General features: G+C 45.8%; 1 long non-coding RNA gene across 1 annotated transcript; it reads left to right on the forward strand.

Annotated features, from left to right (window-relative positions):
- Nucleotides 1-14,389: 14,389 nt before the first annotated feature.
- LOC110385409 (uncharacterized) lies at nt 14,390-19,000 on the forward strand. Its single transcript, XR_002430695.3, has 2 exons — nt 14,390-18,050; nt 18,296-19,000. It is a non-coding gene; the product is annotated as an uncharacterized LOC110385409 (long non-coding RNA).
- The last annotated feature ends 4,219 nt before the right edge of the window (nt 19,001-23,219 follow it).

The following is a 23,219-nucleotide window of genomic DNA, read 5'->3' on the forward strand; positions in this document are numbered from 1 at the left end:
TGAAAATGAATTTAGGTAGGTGGTTGATTTAGGTAATCTCCTGTCTAAAGTGTTTCCTACGTAGGACCACTTTGGGAACTTGTCCGTGAAAACGGGCATAAGTCTACTACTTAATTAACTAATAAATTAAAACTTAATACTAACCTAAATGTTGTTTTTCTTTTGATGAAACGTTTTCGAAAAGAGCGTCGACAATGTCATCCCAAGCTTTGTTACGCGCATCTGTGTTTCGATATAATGGGTCCGTGGCCTCCCATAAACATTTTCTTTATCGCACTTCGTCAATTACTCGACCGGTGTCTATATCACGATTGTCCATGATTGTATTCGTCAGTACGTGCGTTCAGCGCGATACGAAAACGCTCACTGAGCGTGGAGGCGCGTCGGCGCCTGCCGGTCGGCGGCGCGGACGCACGGCGCGTACGCCCGCGTAGCGCTCAGCACCGACGGCCGTCAGCGCTGAGCGATCTGCGCGACTCGAAAACGCTACATATAACTACATACATATTGACCCATCAGCGCCGACCGTCAGCGTGTGGTCAGCGTGACAGGAAAATTAGCCTATGTAAGTACACACAGTAACAAGGAGGCAGAATAATAAAATAACGTCGCATCTGCGCGTATTGATTTTATTTATGAAAACATCACACCACCGCTTGCCCCGCTGTCATCAAGTAAAGCGCTTTATTCACGATCTATAACGGCTGTACGTCGGCTCAAGGCAGCGGTGCTGGATGTAGCATACATACTATCGTGCACGCATCAAGCGTGAACGGAACAAATCGAACGAATTAAATGAGAGGGCGTGATTTAATTTATTTAAAATGCCAGCTGTTTTATCAAAACGTTCTTCTGATGATGTCAGCAGCAGCAGAAGAGAGGAACAAAAATACCATGAGGTTTTGGATGAAACATTTTATGATAAACTGTAGAGTATACTCAAATAATGTCATGAATTATTTAAATGTGATAGATTTTCATACTTATCTTAGAATGGACAATGAAATATTAAAAATGTTGTTACGAAGGGTGTAACCCGAAATTCAACGTCGTGATACTATTGTTACGCCGGAAAAACGCCATCTATCGCCGAATATTTGAACGAATATCGAAGGATTTAGTAGCATCTAGAACGTCCGAGAAGTACAACGCCATTGTCAGATAGCGGAAACACAGAATACTAGACTTTTGTGGAATATTCTCGACGATTATAGGGATGTCGTCTCGACTGTAAAAGCTTTGCAGAGATGGCACATATTTAGTTAGGCCCCCGCCAGGACAGGGACAGCTCTTAGGCAACTACGATCCCCTCCACGTTCTCCCTCCCCAACTTTATCCCCAATCCCGGTGGACTCTACCCGAGGTGCCCCCGCCCTAAGCGGCACGGCGGGTAACCTGGACTCCACCAGGTACATGGACCTCGAGTCCACCAGACCACGTCACGCCCCTATGCCTAACCCCATTCCCTCTACCTCCTATGCTGCCATGGCAGCTAGGCCGAGTATTCCTTCCACCCAGAGGCCATCCCAATCCTCTCATGTCCCTCTCCCGAGGCCGAAGGGTCGTGCCCAAGAGGAGCTGCGCCGACATCCGCCAATAATGGTGGAGGCCCTCCCTAATTGGTCCCGCCACATGGCGGCCATTAGGGAGCGCCTCGGTCGCGCCCCCTCGGTGCGACCCTTCGGCGCCGGCTTTAGATTCCTGCCGACGTCGGTAGAGGAATACAGGGCGGTCCAGGCCTACCTGTCGGAGGCCTCTGCCAGGGATGGTACCATAAAATGGTACTGCTATGCCCTGACAGGGGAGATTCCGACTAAGGTGGCTGTCCGGGGCCTCCCTGCCGATACTGACGCGGCAGAAGTAACCGATGCCCTGAAGGAGCTGGGGTTTCCGGCTCGTCACGCCAGGTGCATCAGGTCCCAGAGAGGGCGCCCGGGCTGCGTGTTTCACGTAGCCTTGGACCACCTCTCGAAGGACGACCTCGCCCGCCTGTACGCAGTCAATGAACTGCTGTACTTGCCGGGGGTGACGATTGAGGGATGGCGACCAACCCGCGGGCCTGCGCAGTGTCATCGCTGCCAGGCCTTCGGGCACGCCTCCAATAATTGTCACCGAGCGGTCCGCTGCGTTCGATGTGCTGGGGAGCATGTCGTAGCGGACTGCCCGAGGCCGAGGGACGGCCCATTCTCCTGCGCCAATTGCGGGAAAGATCACGCTGCCGTCGACAGGCGGTGCGCGGTCTACCGCAAGAGGGCCAGGATGATGGGAGTAACCGTCCCTCCTCCTGCGCCGTTGGTGCCTCGATCCGGGAACACAGCTCCTCCTTCTGTAGCTCCCATTCCGAAGGGGAAGGGGAAAGGGAAAGGGAAATCCTCCCAGCCCCAGCCCCCTCCCCCGTCCTCACCCATCCCCCCTGCCGTGTCAGTGGAGGCCAATCCATCAGCGGCAACGCTGATGGCAGAGGCCAACGCTCCGCGGCGGGGTATACCTGTTCCTACCCCTCGTGGTTCACACGCTGTTAGATTGCCCCATCCTAATAGCAGTGTTCCAGCTCGTGCTGGAACTCAAGTCCCACAATTATCAGGTCCCAAACAAAAAAAAAATCGATTAAAAAAATTAAAAAAAAATTTAAGGAAGAGAGCCCAACGGGATGCAGTGGTGAGTGCTCCTACTGCACCGGCTCCCGCGGCTCCCTTAACAATGGAGGTGGACGTGAACCCACCCATCGACCCAACTTCTCAACCGACTTCACAATCGGGAACGACCCCACTGCCCCAGGCCCAACCAGCCATCTCGGGCACATCTCAGCCCCCCCTCCCCCCCCCCCGCCCTCAGCGCGAGCGCCGCAGCGGTCGGCAGGCCTCCCAGCCTGCCGGCTTTGCTGCATGGCTGCTGGCGCTCTGGGAAAACTTGGCCGAGGTGATCTCCGGAGTGATCCGCGAGATCGCCTCGGGCGCTAGCCCTATCGGGGCTATCCTGTCGGGGTTCTACCAGCTGATAGCGAGGCTCAATGGCTAGCCAAGAGCTTCGCGTCATCTATTGGAACCCCGACGGGATAAAGTCCCGGAAAAACGAGCTGCTTGTTCTCGCCCGGGAGTACAACCCCGAGGTTGTGCTCCTGGGCGAGACCAAGCTACGTCCTCAGGATGCGTTCAGGATTCCAAACTACTTCATGTACCGACGTGACGAGCTTACCCCTGCCGGGCGGCCGTTCAGGGGCACTGCGGCCCTCGTCAGGCGGGACGTGGTGCATGATCAGTTGGATTTGCTGTCCTTCACATCGACAAGGTCGGTCGGTGTGAGGGTACACACCTCTGGGGGGGATATGCGGATTTATGCCGCGTATAGACCCCCGGGGCCTGAATTTCACCCTGAGGACATAAGACGGGCCCTGAATCACGACAGCCGCCCAGCTCTGCTGGTCGGGGACCTCAACGCGAAGCACGTCGCGTGGGGCTCCCGACTTAACTCAGCAGTGGGCAGGCGGCTGTTAGAAGATGCCGATAGGGGCGACTACTCCGTGGTCGGCCCCGACGAACCCACACACGTCCCGACCGCCGCGCGCTATCAGCCCGATGTGCTGGACGTGTGTGTGCACAAGGGGCTACGGTGCCCCGTAACGATCGAGGCACTGTACGACCTGGGTACCCCACATCTCCCTATCCTGGTGACACTGGGAATGGGGCTCACCCGGGTTGCGACCTCGCCCCTACGACCGGGAGCTCTTTAAGAGACGACTAGTCGACCTTCCCGTGATTCAGGACCCCCAACACCCCTGATGGGGTCGACGATGCGGCAACCCGCCTTGTTGACTCCATCAGGGGAGCGATCGACCAGGCGACGACTCTTGTGCCCAGCGGCGGGCCCAGAGGTATACTCCCGGCCCATCTGAAGGCGATTATTCGCCGGAAGAGGGGCTTGAGGAGGCTCTGGGCGACAACTCGGTTGTCCCAGGATAAAGCGCGAGCTTAATGAACTGGAAGCGGAGCTGGCGACAAAGATTAGCACCTTCCGGGGCTATGCCTGGCAGGAGAGGATCGAGGAGGCCCGCGAGGACCCCTCCTCAGTATCCCTCCACCGGCTTTGTCGCCAGCTCTCAAATCGGCCTGCCCCGACTTGTCTACTCGTGGACGAGAGGGGCAACCGATGCTTCTCGGCTCAGGCCCGCGCCGATGTCCTGGCCGAAATGCTGGAGCGGCAGTTCGCTCCTAATGACTCTGCACCCTCAGAGGCCGCATTCCACCAATCGGTGGAAGAGAGCGTAGCAAGCCTACTCTCCTCCCCGGTGCCACCGTTGGGAGATGGTGATCTCATCACTCCCAGCGAATTGCGCCTCATCATCAAGCGGATGAAGAGGCGCAAGGCGCCGGGCGAGGACGGTATTCCCTCCCTCGCTTTTTTCCACTTCCCTGAAATGGTCGTGTCATGTATGACACGGCTGTTCAACTCCATTCTGTCCACAGGACACTTCCCGGGAATTTGGAAATTGGGCAAGGTTATCGCCTTGCCCAAACCCGGCAAGGACAGGAGAAATCCCTCCAGTTACCGTCCGGTCACGCTGCTGTCGCACGTGGGCAAGTTGTTCGAGCGGCTGCTGCTGAGAAGGATGTCGCCGCACATCCTTCTCAGACCCGAGCAATTCGGGTTTCGTAGCGGTCACTCGACAACGCTGCAATTGGTCCGCATCATGCATCACTTGGCGGATCGGACCAACGCGCGCCAGTACACGGCCGCAGTCTTTCTCGACATCGAGAAGGCCTTCGACCGTGTCTGGCATGCGGGACTGATCCACAAGCTGTTGCAGAACACGGACCTCCAGCACGCCTACGTGCGACTGCTGGGGTCGTACCTGGAGGGAAGATCCTTCCTTGTCGCGGTCGAGGGCGCCAAGTCGTCGGTGCGCCCAGTCACGGCCGGAGTTCCGCAGGGGAGCGTCCTGGCACCATTCCTCTACGCTCTCTATACCAACGATATTCCCACGCTCGAGGGCAACCTCGAAGCCTGGGAAGCCGACGTGAAGTTGGCGCTGTTTGCCGACGACAGCGCCTACTTCGCGTCATCCAACTTCCCCTCTGCGGCCATTTCGAGGATGCAGAGGTTATTGGACTTACTGCCCCAGTGGCTGGACCGATGGAGGGTCGCGGTCAACGTGGGGAAGACCGCGGCTATCCTCTTCGGTCCGGTCCGCACAAGAGTCGTCCCGGGACAGCTCAGTCTCCGTGGCGCTAATGTCGAGTTTAGATCCAGCGTCCGGTACTTGGGGGTCGATATCGACCGGAGTTTGAGGATGACCGCCCACGCCAATAAGGCGTTGGCGGCCGCTCGCTACGCGAGATTCCTCCTCCGGCCGGTGTTGGCCTCCAGGTTTCCGGTCAGGACTAAGCTCGGCATTTATAAGACGTATGTCCGTTCCCGTATCACGTACGCAGCTGCGGCCTGGTATCACCTCATCCCGCAGGTCACGCGGGTGAAGTTACAGGCCCAGCAGAATCTGGCTCTTCGCACGATAGTCGGAGCAGGGCGTTACGTCAGTAATGCCGTAATCGCCCGGGATCTGGATGTGGAGTCGCTCGAGGAGTTCATCCGGAGGCTAGCTCGTAATCTTTACGAGCGGGCTGACGGTGGACCCCACGAGCATCTCCACAATTTAGCTCCCTTGCACGCTAGACCACCTGATGGTCTGGCGCTACCAAGGGAGCTACTGGAACCCCCGGCTATGGTAAGATAGTCGGCTTAATCGGAGTGATATGGGAGTGCTCATAATGAGTGCCCCCATGGGACTGAGCTGTCCACACTCGTCATTTCCCCCCACATCGTTGGGGTGCCCCTTTATGGGGACCCATTTCTCACCCCCGTTGGGTGGACCACTCCCCCGTCTGGGAAGTGTTTAAATCGGTCCCTCCCCGCGATGGTCTTCCCCTTTTGGGGAGCCCGGAGCGGGTGAGCGCCTTACTAGTGCCGCGGCTCCCTCTCTGATTTGTAGAGGCGGGGCCGCGGCATGGGGCCGGTGGCGGGCCCCACGGTTGCTGACTGTTGTCCTGGCTTATGTATATAGTAGAGTAGTTAGTTTTTAGTTAGTTTAGTTAGTTGTGTAGTTAGTCGTAAGGAAAAAAAACAATTAGGAAGCAGAGGACAGCGGCCGGCGCCGGGGTGACTTCGCCACGGGCATCGAGCCGTCAGCAGACCAGCCCATCGTATTATGTATAAGTATATATGTTTTGTCGATGTAGTGCAGCCGTGCGCGCTGCGAACAGCGTACCTCTCCCTAGTTCTTCCTGCATCCATACCACCCCTGCCCTATGTGGCAGGGAGCTCGTCCCGGGCAGTGGGGTTTGCCCCGAGGCCCGTTCCGTGCCCCCGAAAGGGGGTACGACGACCCTTCTTCTTCTTCTTCACATATTTAGTCAATAATTGGAACTGCTCGAAGCCAAACAGCGAACGGATCACCTGAAGTGAAGCGAAAGAAGCTTAAAGTGTTTGTTGAGCGTTCTAAGTGTTGAATACATTTTTAGTTATACTTCGGTGAAATTTTATTTATCCCGAACCCCCAGCGCGTAACACCATTATGAGAGATAGTGTCTCAGCCAAAGAACGTTTATTTATAACCCTGCGATATCTTGCGACGGGAGAAAGTTATCCTGAACTAATGGTTTCGTATGCGGTTTCACCACAGCTAATGAGTACAATTATTCCTGAAACTTGTTTAATAATTTACAAATCTCTAAAGGATGAGTTTCTCAAGGAAAGTGAATGACACAAAATTTTTAGACATTTATTTATTAAAGAGAAAACAACTTACATTATTATATTTGGAAATAGAAATTACTTATGGTTACAAAAAAATAATGTAATATTTGCTTTTATTTACGCCGTCTATGTGTACTGGAGCAGAATTTTCAGTTTCACCATCAAAAGTTATCGGAGTTGATATACTGAATTAAAGAATTTGTTGAAAAAAGCGTCTGAGAAGATGGTTTATCGCCCGAAACCAATAACATATCCGCAATCCGATCCGTATCTCGGATAGGATACCCTTGGCATATAAACAAAAATACAAAAAGTTACTGTTTCTTTTCTTTAATTTTAATTTTGCAATGGATTCGGAAGTGGTAAATAATATTGTGTCATAAGTTACTTATTTAAAGTACAATCTAGTGATGCATTGCCCTTTCCCGCGCATTTTTTAATGTAGTTAAAAAATACAATAACCTTTTCACTTTTAGGTAAGAGGCAAACCTCTGTCTAAAAATAAAACGAAAGCGTTAATAGGGTTGATAGAGAATAGCAAAATAATAATCACCAAACGACCAACGCCATATTAGCAACAATAGCTTAAAAATAAGAGTGGCATTGTATAGCAGAGCGATTTGACGCAAACACTGCTACTTCTGGTCGTCGAACACCGCAGCAACTAATGTTAAAATGGGAAAATTTAAAGCAGAACTGTCGCAAATACAAATCTAAGATAAGGATGAATCGCATTAAGGTTAGTTTGAATCGTTATATCACTTACTGCTGTTTTTTTTATTCTATATTAGAACATGACATTTATAGGTATCGTGATGAAACAATAGTCAATTTGTTTTCCAGACTGGTGGTAGTATTGCTGAATAATACCTCCAGACGAAATATTTGGACAGAGTGGGTTCATTACTAGGAAGCACAGTGAGTGGATTTGTAGTGCCATTTGGGGGTGATAGGGAACCAGAAATGTTAATTGATGGTTGTAGTGACTGTAACTGTGCTAATATTGACTCCTCTTGTGAAAATGCCAGGGTTTTAACTGTGGATGCTAAAAATAACTCAACACCACCAGTGTCTTTGGCCAAATTTATTGTGTTGAATTGTGAGTTGAATGATAATAGTGAGGTTGTGGTGACTCCAGACAAACCTTACCATGTCACATTTACTACACCTAGAAGAGGTAAAAATATTTTTGATTTAATAATTTTTTATGTTGTAAAGTATGTATGTATTTTAAGTGTTATATGTAACTATGTGCATTCACTAATACTCATTATAAAACAAATTGAAAATTAACAATTTGAGGCCACATGTGTAAAAACCTATTGTTTTATTCGATTCGCCTCGAAGGCTCTGTCTGCCAGGCGTCCTTGGCGTGAACGGCGCCGTCTGGTTGTAGTGTTGTCCGAGGTAACCCCCTTACCTCATCCGGGTTCTGACCTCGGAGGAGATCGGTCGCTTGAGTGAAGAGTGCAGGAAAGTCGTTTAGTGGGTAGCGCCCTGAAAGCATCCTTGGGCCCGCGGTCTTGCAGTCGCGGATCAGTGCCACATACCTCGCGCGCCCCCTAGGCGCAGGTACCTCGTAGGAGGTTCAGCCCCGGCCCGAAAAAAAGGCACTATCTCCAAGTAACTAATGGTTACCAAACTGACCTGCATCGCATTGAGTAGCAAAATATACACTCTTCATCATCTACTCAATATATCACTTCGCCATACACTGAAGACGTGGATTCACCCCCAAACACCTACATTTCAGCTCCAATGACATTCTCCAAACGACTGATCTCTCAAAACTCTGCACACTCTTCATCATCTATTCAATATATCACTTTGCCATACACTGAAGATGTGTGTTTACCCCTACACGCTCACACTTCATCTCCAATAACAATTACTTGACCGCCTCTTAAAAGTACCACACCGATTCAGTATTCTTCTACATCAAAAAGTATTGAAACTTAAGGTTCTCATACGCCTGAAATGAATAAGCTATCTCAATCCCTTTTTAGCTGTCTAAGAAAGGAAACGTGATCCTTTTTTCGTTAAAACTGTGCCCCAGTAATCAATCTACGGATCGTGATTTCTATATTTTTATTTATTGCTTAGATGGGTGGACTGGCTCACAGCCCACCTGGTGTTAAATGGTTACCATACATGGTTACATGCCCATAGACATCTACAATGTAAATGCCGCCACCCGCCTTGAGATATGAATTCTAAAGTCTCAGTATAGTTACAACGGCTGCCCCACCCTTCTAACCGAAACGCATTACTGCTTCACGGCTGAAATAGGCAAGGTGGTGGTACCTACCGGTGCGGCCTCACAAGAGGTCCTACCACCAGTAATACCTCCGTCATGTTTATCTCAAAAATACGTATATAAAGACTACGTAGATTCTGTGGCCCACAACAAATCATCATTCTATTATAAGGAATCTTCATTTGACCCAGTGCAAGATGAAAAGTTAGGGAATGAATAGTTAATTTGGTGGCCCACTGTACCCACCTAGTTATTTGAATATGAATAACGGTACCTATTTACAAACAAAAACATATTTTTTTTGAAATATTTAATAGCGGTAAAAACTTACCGGTTCGTCAAGACCATCAGTTCCTAGTCTAGATACTTCTTCTGATTACAAAAAATACATTAAATCATAACACCACAATTTGACGTATAAACATTATTTGCAGACGTTCCCGTGGACGAGCTGGTATTAACTTTCTTTACTTCTCTGTAATAACCATTTCTAATTATGTCTATTTTTTACGCACGCTATCAATCATTGCAGCTTCCCCTAAAATGGGCACCAGATCTTGTAATGCGTTTATTCTTTTTTGTTTGTTCATATAGTCTTTTTTTTATTGCTTAGATGGGTGGACGATCTCACAGCCCACCTGGTGTTAAGTGGTTACTGGAGCCCATACCTTGAGATATAAGCTCTAAGGTTTCAAGTATAGTTACAGCGGCTGCCCCGACCTTCAAACCGAAACGCATTACTGCTTCACGGTAGGAATAGGCAGGGCGGTGGTACCTACCCGCGCGGACTCACAAGAGGTCCTACCACCAGTGAAAAAAGTCTGCGCTTGAGACATTCCACAAACACGTGTGGAACTTATATCTTTCAATAAATCTTGAAAGTGTTTCACGATCCATTTTGACGTACAGTCTCCTCTCGAAACAAGCTCTGTTAAATCTGTTGTACAGCAAGTCTATACACGATCAAGCACGCACGACGCAAGACCACTCTGACGTACGTCCGCGTTATTCACTGTCGATCTGCACGACGTTCGCGGTGGTGGGGGCGCTCGCTGTATACAAAATTGGTCGTGCAAATCCAGCAAACAATTAATAATAATTATTGATGTACGTCAAGTCTATCATGGTACTTTTGCATTGTGCATCGTGCCTGGCTTCAGCGGGACCTACAAGCAAGATGGAACGTGTATAGAGCGCTTGACGCGATACCTTTTGTTTGAAATAGCTTCTGTAGTACGTAGTACATTTAATTCTGGTAAGTACGTATTTTAGTTTATTTTACACACTCCTGTTTTTAATATGACGCGACCTGTACCTAGCATTAAATCATATATTATACTCGTAAATATATATATATGTCTATTAGTAGACTAACGCTCCTTATGGTGAATCAAAAAACAATATTATTTTTTATTTTATTTTTTTCTGATAGGTTGCCGAACCTCCCCTCCCCGGGCTGAGCGTAATTTGTTACGCCGACGATACGTTGGTCGTGGCTCCGGGGAGGGACTACCGGGAGTCTGCCCGTCTGGCGTGCGCAGGCGTGGCACACGTCGTCACAAGGATCCGACGGTTGGGGCTCGAGGTGGCGCTCGACAAAACCCAGGCCCTGTTGTTTCACGGGCCGGGACGAGCGCCGCCTCTGGGTGCCCACCTTGTGATCGGAGGCGTCCGCGTCGGGGTCGGGGTGACCGGTCTTCGGTACCTCGGCCTCGAACTGGATGGTCGGTGGAACTTCTGCGCTCACTTTGAGAAGTTGGGCCCTCGACTGATGGCGACGGTCGGCTCTTTGAGCCGGCTGCTTCCAAACGTTGGGGGTCCCGATCAGGTGGCGCGCCGCCTCTACATGGGGGTGGTGCGGTCGATGGCACTATACGGGGCTCCCGTATGGTCCCACGTCCTGACCCGCAAGAATGTCGCGGCGCTGCGGCGTCCGCAGTGCGCGATCGCGGTCAGGGCGATCCGAGGATACCGCACCGTCTCCTTCGAGGCGGCGTGCTTGCTCGCCGGGGCGCCACCCTGGGACCTGGAGGCGGAGGCGCTCGCTGCCGATTACCGGTGGCGTAGCGACCTTCGCTCTAGGGGGGAAGGACGCCCCGGCGAAGAAGTAGTTCGAGCGCGGAGGCTCCAATCTCGGCGGTCCGTGCTGGAGGCGTGGTCTCGCCGCTTGGCGGACCCGTCTGCCGGCCTCCGTACCGTCGAGGCGGTCCGCCCGGTTCCCGCGGACTGGGTGGGCCGCGACCGCGGATGCTTCACCTTCCGGCTGACGCAGATGTTGACCGACCATGGGTGTTTTGGCCGGTACCTCTTTAAGATAGCCGGAAGGGAACCGACGGCGCAGTGCCACCACTGCGCGGACCGCGACGAGGAAGACACAGCGGAACACACATTGGCGCGTTGCTCTGGATTCGACGAGCAACGCGCCGCCCTCGTCGCGGTCATAGGAGAGGACCTCTACCCGAAAAAAAAAAGGGTGCCGAACTTCCTACGAGGTCTCCGCGCAAAAGGGGCGCGCGGTGCATGGTGTTGTGAGCAGACCGCGGGCCCAAGGATTTTAGGGCCCACCCACTAAACGACTCAATGGGATCCTGTCCCTACCTATAGGATGGCAAAAAATTACCGAACAAAATGGTACCTACATACTTTACTTAAATGTAAATAAACTATACTAAAAAATGATGAGTTTTCTTAAAAAAATGCGAAGAATCTTTCCCCAACCAGATAACGTTATCTCTTTATAGAATATAGATTTATGTACATAGTCTAATCTATAAATATAATAATATAAATAATACTCATAGTACAATCTAAAGATTAATTGTTAAGTAAGTTATCGGTATAATTTATACTGCAGCCGTGATCATTAAGTAAGTCAGATCCTATAATGCCATCATAAGGTATTTTGTCTATAGCGTGGAATTTGTGTGATATTGTTTTAAATTTATTAATTGATAATCTTAGTAGGATATTAATCTTAATAGGCCTTTTGTGTTTAAAGGTTCCTCGTTGGAGTCTATACCTTTCAATTCGATTGTTTCTGGTGTCAGTTTTGAGTGTTTTTTGATACACAAATATTTTAGTAGGCTGACGGGTGATCCTGAGTAGACTAACAAAGAAAGGGGAATATTGGATACAGGAGATTCGACTAGGACATGGAGTAGAAGGGACTTGACGGGGTTGTTAGTTATTTCCAATATGTTGGATTTCGAAGTATTGGGGTTTAGCGTTCTTAGAGTCTGAGTTCTTCGATAGTTTGTATTTTGTTTCAATAGTGGGATTAAAGGATACAGTCGATTTTGGCAAACCTACTTTGTTAAGTGGTTGCGTGGATACAGTGGATTCTGGACTATCTTGTAGTTTTAAATTCTTTTGTAATATTGAGGCTTACTTCCATGTAGCGAAGCTGCCTTGGATTTTGGATAGTACTTAGAGATGCCGGTTTCGTATGGTTGTGGGCCCCCGCACGACATCGGAACGAAACGACTATTCGTTTTTTGAAATCTCGGTGTTGTCTACAGTATTGTAGTCTTGGTCGATATCTGTTCTGTATTCACCGTTAAGTGGACTTTCGTTTATTGTTTATTGTTTGTTTATTTATTATTATTTGTGGTCATAGGTTAACAAAGATGGTGCTTAATATTAATAAATGTAATGTTCTGCTAGTGAAGCGTCCAAATATTAAGGTTTAAGTATAATCTACATAAAAACATTAAACTTAAATTATAATTATTTAACTCTATTATACTTTATCATCTAAATTATCTAATGTTATTGTCTAACTATTATAGTAAGACTTATCTACCAGGCCCTATTTTTGGCCTCATTGGTACAGCCATCTGTTTTTTTATTTAATATAATTTCTTTGTTGGAAGCCAATAACTTCACAAGTTTATCTTTTTCTTCGGCCGTAAAGTTTTGGCCACGTTTTCTTTTTTCCGTCATAATTTGGTTTCAAAATTATAATGAAGAATAACGAATTTATTATTATTATTTTCCAGATTAATGACAATCTGCCGATACTTTCAGCAATTTCAATGAATTAAATCCACAAATTTATTTTGGTCACTTTTGTTTGAAGTTTTGAGTTTGACATTAACTTTTTAATTTAAACTGAAAATTGAATTATTGACATTCAGGACTAAAGTGCGTTATTCAATTTCATATTTATATAACAGATTGGGTTTTTTTTTAATAAATTATATACCAGAGACGTATAATTATGATTTATTGTCATTAATATTTATTATTCTTTTATTTGATGGATATTTTAAAGGTAATCGCGGATCACATATTTTTATCGATAAAACGTCGATATTTCAAGCACTCAAATCAAAACATTAAAACGTTACCTAACTAAGAAACTCCTTAAAACTTAGCACAAAGCATGGTGAAAATGAATTTAGGTAGGTGGTTGATTTAGGTAATCTCCTGTCTAAAGTGTTTCCTACGTAGGACCACTTTGGGAACTTGTCGGTGAAAACGGGCATTAATGTCGATCAATCTTGTCGGAAGACTGAAGGGTTTTGTTTGAATAGATAGTGTTGTATTTTTTCTTCCGATATTGCCTTTATGGCTTCATTAAGAGTCTTCGGTGGTTTTCACCTAACAACATTGGACACTCGGAGTAAGAGCCCAATTTGGAATTGGTGGAGGGTTAATTCCTCCATTGTGGCTGTTCTTCCTAACATTTCATCTGTTTTGTGACCATGAGAAATTGCTATTTCGGTTAGTAATTGTGATAAATTAGTCTCTATTCTTAAAGCGCACTAACGTAAGCGGCTAACGGTTTCATTAATTATTTTGTTTTTGCATTGTTGCAGGTCGGTTAATAAATGGGAGTGGTGCTTTCTCTCGCTAAGTTGGGTCTTTAGGAATTATTTCAGTTCGGTCCAGTGAATGAATTCTTTTACGGAGCAAGCTGTTTGTGCTTTGCCTTGCAGTTGACATAGTATGTATTTAAAATGGATATCCTTTTGATCTGTGTGGCTAATCAGTAGGCATTATTACAGTTTACGACAAAAGGATTTAACGATTGTCTACTACCATCGAAGATACCAAGTTCTATTTTAGGTACAGTGTTAGTTTTCTTTTTCGCTTGGGCTCTGGTTATTAGCCCCAAAACAAGGAGTATAAAGAGCGTCGCCCTCTGTGTCTGTTATAACTATCTCTGGTTTTCGAATTTAGGACTTTGAGATTTGTTGTGAGACATTTTAAGTTGATATTATATTTTATATTAACAAAGGATATTAGTAATGAATTAATGGATACTATACGGATTATACCACAATGAAAATACGAAATATCGAAAATATAATTGACAAAGAAATTTTATAGAATTAAAATATAATTAAAGTTTGAGAACCGCAATGACCAAGAATCACTTACTTGATAACTGCCAGAGTTATAGCGTAGCTTAGCATTACTTGGAGTCTCGCGACGGATTGGAGTGTAGATAAGCGTTTCTCGTCGAAACTCTTGCCGGAGGGTGGCTCACTCGTCGGATGACCAACTCCGGTCACAGCACTTAGCGCTGTGTGACAGTAGGTGTGGTTGCTTCTGAAGAGAACCGGCTGCAGCATTAGCAGCCCGCAGCAATGGCTTTCTTGTTTGAAGGATGATGAGCTGGGCCAAACTCGGTGAATTTCGGAGTCCGAGTTTTCTTTTCCACAGTGGAGTTGGTACTTACTTCGGTTTCGCAACCGCATTTCAATCGAATCACCGTCTTCCTGAGTTTTGACATGGGAAACTGGGTCAACGATACGCAGAAGAATAACCAAAAACCTTTTTATCATGTAAACGAAGATCACGATACCGTATGGAAAAAAAGCCTTTAAAAGGTTTTAATGCTATGACTCATAATGTTACTAATAGTTTTATTACGTTGACAAATATTTTGTGATTTTCCAATCATTTTCATAGTAAAGTTCTCCCCTTACCAGAACATTGCCGGATACTTTAGGCCGCCTCAGAATAAATCGTTTGCATTATTTGAATGAGATATCTCATTACGTAGTTAGTTTTAAAACCGACTTTACGTTATCTCGCCAGTTGAAAACTGGCCAATCACTTCCAAGCCTCATCAATGTTGATGTTTCACCTAAAATGTCTTTTATTGCGCCAGGATGCAATACTACATCCATTTTCCGCATTTTTTTCTCAGCAATGCTAAATTGCTGGTCAGCTGGCGTAAACAAGTGTCCTATTACTAAAAACACCAATTCGCTCTTAGTGCTCTGAGGAATTGTTCGAGATGATACCAACGTCTCGTTTTTACCATCGCACCGCCCTCCACCGGTGTAGAGTTCATCCATACTACCTGGAGCCACTACGTTCATCCACAGTGCGTTTCTAGAGATCTTTTTTGCCGCGTACCATCCGGATGGAATGAGCTCCCCTCCACGGTGTTTCCCGAGCGCTATGATATGTCCTTCAAACGAGGCTTGTGGAGAGTATTAAACGGTAGGCAGCGGCTTGGCTCTGCCCCTGGCATTGCTGACTTCCATGAGCGACGGTAACCGACGGTAAATTTAGTCTTGTAAAGGAAACGTCTTTACTGTTTTTGCCATATTGATGAAAAAATCAAGTAGAAGATCACTCTGGTTTCTGTTTTGTCCCATTCTTGTTAAGTATTCTTGTAGAACCTCGGCTGCAGTTGAACCTTGTGACGCTGCGAAGCTTGATTTCCTACCGACAGTGCGTGTTGATGTCGCGGATTCGATGGATAGTGGACTTGGTGTTTCAGTAATTCATTATTATGTAGATTACTTGAATCAGACAGTGCTTCAAGCTGTGATTCGTCGTTATTGTTGACACTTCTAGGCGATAGAGATGACCGGCGTTCTTCCTCATCGTTGAGGTATGGTACTATGAAAGAAAGTTCTTGGGAGAATTTAGGAGGTTTTAGTATCGATGCTGCTTGGCCGCTTTTGGTCTTACGCAAATTCAAAGCCTTCCTATGGTTGTCTCTGATTCTAGTCCATCGCTCTTTACATGCATTGCCTGTAACAATAAAAAAGTTTTTTTTATTTTTTATTTCAGGTACAATAGCCACTGGGAATTCTTTTAGGTCACTGGTGTTTTGTGCTCGTATTTAATGCGGCCATACTCTCGCGACGATGCCCAACGAAATGAAGAAAAAAAAGTGTTTAACTATCGGCTGAGCCGTGCGAGAAATTTTAAAATGTTTACATGGCTCATCAACCGCTTCACGTTTGATCCTGCACAAGATGAAAATATATTAGAGCTCAACAAACAATCGAATGTCTTCATAATTACAGATGAGACCGAATCCTTTCTCTGTGCGCTAGCCAACCGCGTCTCTTCTTGGTCTAAGCTACTCCGCATTGTGGTGAATGTATATCGTTTTTTGAGTAAGGTCCCTCGCTCGGACCGAACGCAACTTGCACATCTAGTTTGCTGAACTGCTGTCGTAAAAGCGCTTCAACAGCAGTACTTTCGAAACGACATCGACGCGCTCTCCAATGGTCATCTAGTTTTGAAGTCTTTGCTTCCACTTTCTCCGTTTTTGGAAAACGACATTCTCCGCGCCGGAGACCGCTTAAAAAACTCCTCGCTTTAAAACGACAGCAAGCATCCGATCTTGCTTCCCAAAAAAGATCACATTGTTAATCTGATAATTGACTATCATCACCGCAAATACCTACACGCTGATCCGAACTTACTGTTATCACTTCTGAGACAAAAATTTTGAATCATTTCCGGTCGTAGTACCGTAAAACAACGCTTTCGTCTTTGTAAGAGATGTTTCAAAGCCGCTCCCCGCACAGAGCCGCCTTATATGGCTGATCTGCCCGCTTGTCGAGTCAACGAAACCGTCAAACCCATTTTTTTAGTGTGGCGTTGACTACACTGGACCGCAGGAAATTTTAATTGGTCGTTACCGTGGTGCACGCAAGGTCCGCTGCTACTATGCGCTCTTCACATGCATGGTTACAAGAAGCGTGCATGTTGAAATTGCAACAGATTTATCAACCGACTCCTTTCTTCGCGCTTTTCGCCGTTTTATATCACGTCGAGGCTAAATTAATTCGCTATTTTCCGATAACGGAACGAATTTCATAGGCGCCAAAGCCAAGCTTGATGAACTGGGTGAGTTCCTCAGGTCTAAAGCCTTCTGTAAAGCCTTTGAGTAGGAAACTCTCTATCAGGGCGTCAATTGGTCGCTGACCTACAGCTAGTCACGTGGGTGGTAGCTGGGAGAGTATGATTCGTGTATTCAAAATGCATCTACGCCGCACTATCGGAGACGATCTTCTCACCTATGAGGAGTTACTCACCGTCGTTACTCAGGTCAAAATGATTTTAAATAGTCGTCCGTTAATTGCACAATTAAATTCACATCCCGGAGAACCGGAACCTTTAACGCCTTCGCATTTTTTAACTCTCAGACCGCTAGACTCCTTTCGTGACTAAAGGCACTGTTGTCCTTCTTAAAACAGAAAACTCAACGCCTTTACAATGGCCAATAGGCATAATTGAAGAAGTAATGCCTGCCTCGGACGGGGTCGTTAGAGTAGTCAGAGTGCGCACACAAAACGGCACCTATCTTCGACCTGTAGTAAAACTTTGTGTTTTACCTTCCCAGTAAGCTAATTTCTCATTCTTATTTTAATTTCTTTTTATCTCATTCTTGTTACTTAATACTCCATATCCTGCACTTATTGCATGGTTCTTTTTTAATGAGAGTAGACATAAAACCCATCGCATGGCCAACTATAAAAAGGAAAACATAAAACAAAAATTAAAAAAAAGAAGACTATCGCCGACCGTACCGCACGCGTTGTACACGCACACGCCGCTTGTTTTGTTACAAAAATATTTTTACGGACTCTTATTAATTTTCTATTAAATTACGAATTCTTACTGACGATCATACTCATCGTTGCGCGAGTGGCTTACTAGTTTAATGGATAAATAATTTAGAAGAGTGCCGTGTCAAGTCGTCAGGCCAGCCACCGCCATTACGCATCGTCCAGCAGTGACGTTGAATTCTGCAGCCTGGAAGAAGCTAGCGACGAGTTGGCAGGTACGTCTACTCCTCATAACCTAGCCTCGGCCGGCCCCTCTTTTTGTGCATCTTAGCGATACTCGCCCCCGCAAAAACTTCCTTTCCAAAATATTGAACCAGCACACCGCCGTGGTAAAAATTTGTAGTTTTTTCCCACTAGTATGGTATATTGTAGGTTTTGAACCGTATACTTTGAAGGAAACGTTTATATTCAAATCAATATGTATTGCCATATCAATAACATTTTTTGTTCAAATGCACAGGTTGCCACCTGTTCCGGCACATCACTAGCCGTGCCTCAGTGAAGAGGCGCGGGGAGGGAGGATTCGGCTCGGGGCTGGGAGCGCGGCCGCCGGACACTTCTCCAAGAATACTCGCTAAGCGTACGCGCATCAATTTTGTAATTCAATCACAATTTCGGCCACGGTATATTGTAACAAGTGATTGTAAAATATAGTCGTGTCACAAGTTAAAACGGATTTTCATTAAGAAGACCTACAATTCTACACCAACTTTGAATAGACGACTCATTTAGGGCTTTTTTGCTTCACAAACGAGATGCCAAAAATGTTATTTTGTTGGCTGATAACTGTGCATCTCAAAATAAAAATTGGGCATTGATGTCGTTTTTAGTATATGTTATTAATAGTTCCTTAACATCTGCGAATACAATCGAGATACGATATAATGAGCCAAAATGTACCTTTATTTCAGCTGACAAAAATAAAGTGTCCGATTTCGATGATTATGTCCAAAGGGTAAAAATGGCAAACAATCACAAATGTGTTGTCAAATCATTGGGTGTTTCGGAGAAGTTATACATAAGAATAAAACAAAAGTGTATTTAAATAAAATAAAATAAATAGTAATAATATATATGTTTTTTTTTCTATTTTGTGTGATGTGTGTTTTGGGCGTGTGGTGTAATAATATATAAGACAGTAATAAATAAGTATTCGAATAGTAAAGACGTGTTTTATATTCGCTGCGGCGATCAATCCTTTATAGAGTTGACATTAAATAATAACGTTGTATAAGTCCTATCGGGTTTGACTGCGAGTTTGCAACGATAAGTGATGACAACGTCTAACACTGGTGTTAATTCTTGGCTTAATTAACCCTAAGACCTATTATTCACGCAAATTCACATGTAATTATTACTCTTTAAAAACGAAATTGTTTATCTGTATAAAATTAGTACGAAGAGGTAATAATCTATGTTAATGTAATAAATAATAATAAATGTTAATCAGTTTTTTGTCATTCATTACTCTGTACGCTCTGCTCAAGCGCCTCTCGTGCGAACGGTCGCGTCTTCAGTATAATTAAATGTAAAAATGTACTAATTCAGACGAAATACAAGTGTTCAGAAGAAGTCAGTACCTCTATTATTCAGACTATCAATCCGCTGCTGTGCGATCCAGCCGAGCCCGTCTGCTGGCCCATAAAAAACTCAGTTTGAAACTCAGTAACCACGCTCAGTCAACCACCATATTCGACACCTATGTCTTAGATAGCGAAACAACGCAGCGCACAGCATCCGCCGAGGTCCACCGACCGCCTTCGGGCGAAATGAATTCCTCATGGAACGATGCTGCGGGTGCCTCCCCCGAGGCAGAAATACCACGCGATAATGAGGTAGCATCACCTTGCGATAATGCAGAACTCATGGCAGAAATTCCTATTTCTATGGCAGAGTATCCACTGCCAATGCCAGCTGCCGAGCCAAATGAGGCCGGACAGTCCTTAGAGGCCTTATCGTCTGAATTGGAGTAAGAACCTGATTTAATGGAGGCTCTTGGTGAATGCACAGATGCCGCTCCTGAATTTGGACCTACAATTCATGATAGTTTGGCAAAGCTATGGCTCCCTTTACTAACAAAAGGCATGATTAAAGTGAATAAAGGCAAGAGTTTGAAACAATACCTGATACCAGATAATTGCCGGTTGTTACAAGCTCCAAAAATAAATGGAGTAATTTTTTCGGCCATTTCGGAAGTGGACTACTTCCGGAATGGCCGAAACGGTATGGTAACGAAATGGTAACAGAGACAAAGGACTTTCATTTCATCAACAACAACCCTGTTGTGGCATAAATAGCACATTGGATTTGATTGGATTTGCTTTTAAGGGGGGACGATAAAAATTAAGCCATTCAACATCTCAGCAATGGCTGTCGTATATTGTCTGACCTGCATGCAACATCCACTTAGACTCGTATTCGATTGGCTAGGCATTACTTCTAATAAGGAAATGTTAGACTGGGTACTTAGCGGTGTTTCTATACCATTTTGTAAGGAACCCAGCCAGCAATTGGTACGTCGTTGTTTCTTTTCACGATCTGAGAAACTTGATATGACTGTTGCTATTAATAAATTGTTTGAGCTAGGGGCTATTATTGAATGTTCTCCGGGCAAGGGCTAATTTATATCAAAGATATTTCTTGAACCGAAACCAAGCGGAGGTAAACACTTTATATTAAAACTAAAATTATTAAAGAAAGGACATGCGAATAGTTTGTGGGGTCGATGCTGGCGAATCAAGTTACCTAATATCTAAAGACTTGATACTTCCCAGATCTACAGTCCAATCTATCATTTAGCACTATAAAAAGAATAGAACGACTTCTTGTTTGAAGAAAACTGGTCGACCACGCATCAGAAGCAGCAGAAAACAGAATCTTGAAGAAAATTATCACAAATAATCGTCGTGCTCGAGCTGGAGAACTCACGGTGTAATGGAAGGACATGATTCACAAAGACGTCTCAGATGATACTTGCAAGAGTCTTAAAAAGAATGGGTTACGAATTTACACCGCTAAGAAGAAACCACTGTTGAATACTGTACAAAAGAAAAAGAGGTTGAAGTTTGCTCGTGATCATTTAAATTGGAATTTCGATCAATGGCATAGTTTCATTTGCAGTGACGAGTCCAAAGGACATAGGCCATTTTCGGCCCAGCTACTAGTGCTCTCAAGGACACGAATGAAATATCTATAGAAAAAAACATTTAATTTTTACATACTTATTATAAAATTAAACGGTATTTTAATGGTGGGATGATTAAAATCATAAATAATAAGATATTAGCATAACTAAACTACATTGATAATATTGAAGGAGTTGCCATAGGTAAAATATATTTATATTTTAAACAACTCACATTAAATCTTCTTAAAAAAAAACATTATAATTATTGAAAAAACTAGTAAAATATATTAACATATTTAATTAATGGATTTTAAATCCGTAGAATAAATCATTACATGGGTGAACAATTATTGATCATAAGCAAAAAAAAAAACTACGCTTGTTAATGTTTATTGACGTTTTACATTTGATCAGTCATTATCGCACTCGGGCGCATTGTGGATACTATTAAGTGTTTCGTTGCGATATACCTGCTTATTATATTTTGTTGTGCATAAAATTAAGTCTTGGCGTTCATTGAATTAGGCCTGTGTAATAAAGTATAGTAATATAAATAATATTTAAGCTGATGATGATGTTAAAGTGTAAGTGTATTGACAGCAAATCATACGATATAGGTAACCTAAAAATTTTATCTTATTTTTTAAATATCTCTGTATCGCCATGTATAAGGTTATTGCCACGGCGAAATCGGAGCACGTTGCTAGAATTGGCGAGCGACTGAAGAGCTTTCCCTCTGGGAGCCGTGCTTTTTGGTCGCTCGCCAAAGCTGCAGAAGGTAACTTTTGCAGGTCTAGTCTCCCACCACTACGCAAGTCCGATGACAGTCTGGCCCATAGTGCGAAAGAGAAGGCTGACCTTCTGGTCAAACTCTTCGCCTCGAACTCGACTGTGGACGACGGGGGTGCCACACCACCGAACATCCTCCGGTGTGATAGTTCCCTGCCGGAGATCTGCTTTACACAGTGTGCAGTCAGGCGGGAACTCCGACTCCTGGACGTCCATAAGTCGAGTGGGCCAGACGGTATCCCTGCAGTGGTTTTAAAAACGTGTGCCCCTGAGCTGACGCCTGCGCTAACGCGTTTGTATCGCCTCTCTTACTGCGCTAACAGGGTTCCGTCTTCATGGAAGACCGCCCACGTCCACCCTATCCCCAAGAAGGGTGACCGGTCGGACCCATCGAGCTATAGGCCTATCGCGATAACTTCCTTGCTTTCCAAGGTGATGGAGCGAATAATTAATATACAACTCCTGAAGTATCTGGAGGATCGCCAGCTGATCAGTGACCGACAGTACGGTTTCCGTCACGGTCGCTCAGCTGGCGATCTTCTTGTATACCTTACTCACAGGTGGGCTGAAGCCTTGGAGAGCAAGGGCGAGGCTCTTGCTGTGAGCCTTGATATCGCGAAGGCCTTCGACAGGGTCTGGCATAGGGCACTTCTGTCGAAGTTACCATCTTACGGAATCCCTGAGGGTCTCTGCAAGTGGATCGCTAGCTTTTTGGATGGGCGGAACATCACAGTCGTTGTAGACGGTGATTGTTCTGATACCATGACCATTAACGCTGGCGTTCCACAAGGTTCGGTGCTCTCCCCCACGCTTTTCATCCTGTATATCAATGACATGCTGTCTATTGATGGCATGCATTGCTATGCGGATGACAGCACGGGGGATGCGCGATATATCGGCCATCAGAGTCTCTCTCGTGGCGTGGTGCAAGAGAGACGATCAAAACTTGTGTCTGAAGTGGAGAACTCTCTGGAGCGAGTCTCCAAATGGGGTGAATTGAACTTGGTTCAATTCAACCCGTTAAAGACACAAGTTTGCGCGTTCACTGCGAAGAAGGACCCCTTTGTCATGGCGCCGCAATTCCAAGGAGTATCCCTGCAACCTTCCGAGAGTATTGGGATACTTGGGGTCGACATTTCGAGCGATGTCCAGTTTCGGAGTCATTTGGAAGGCAAAGCCAAATTGGCGTCCAAAATGCTGGGAGTCCTCAACAGAGCGAAGCGGTACTTCACGCCTGGACAAAGGCTTTTGCTTTATAAAGCACAAGTCCGGCCTCGCGTGGAGTACTGCTCCCATCTCTGGGCCGGGGCTCCCAAATACCAGCTTCTTCCATTTGACTCCATACAGAGGAGGGCCGTTCGGATTGTCGATAATCCCATTCTCACGGATCGTTTGGAGCCTCTGGGTCTGCGGAGGGACTTCGGTTCCCTCTGTATTTTGTACCGTATGTTCCATGGGGAGTGCTCTG

This window comes from Bombyx mori, chromosome 20 (assembly GCF_030269925.1).
Source record: "Bombyx mori chromosome 20, ASM3026992v2".
In the NCBI taxonomy this organism is placed as follows: Eukaryota; Metazoa; Arthropoda; class Insecta; order Lepidoptera; family Bombycidae; genus Bombyx; species Bombyx mori.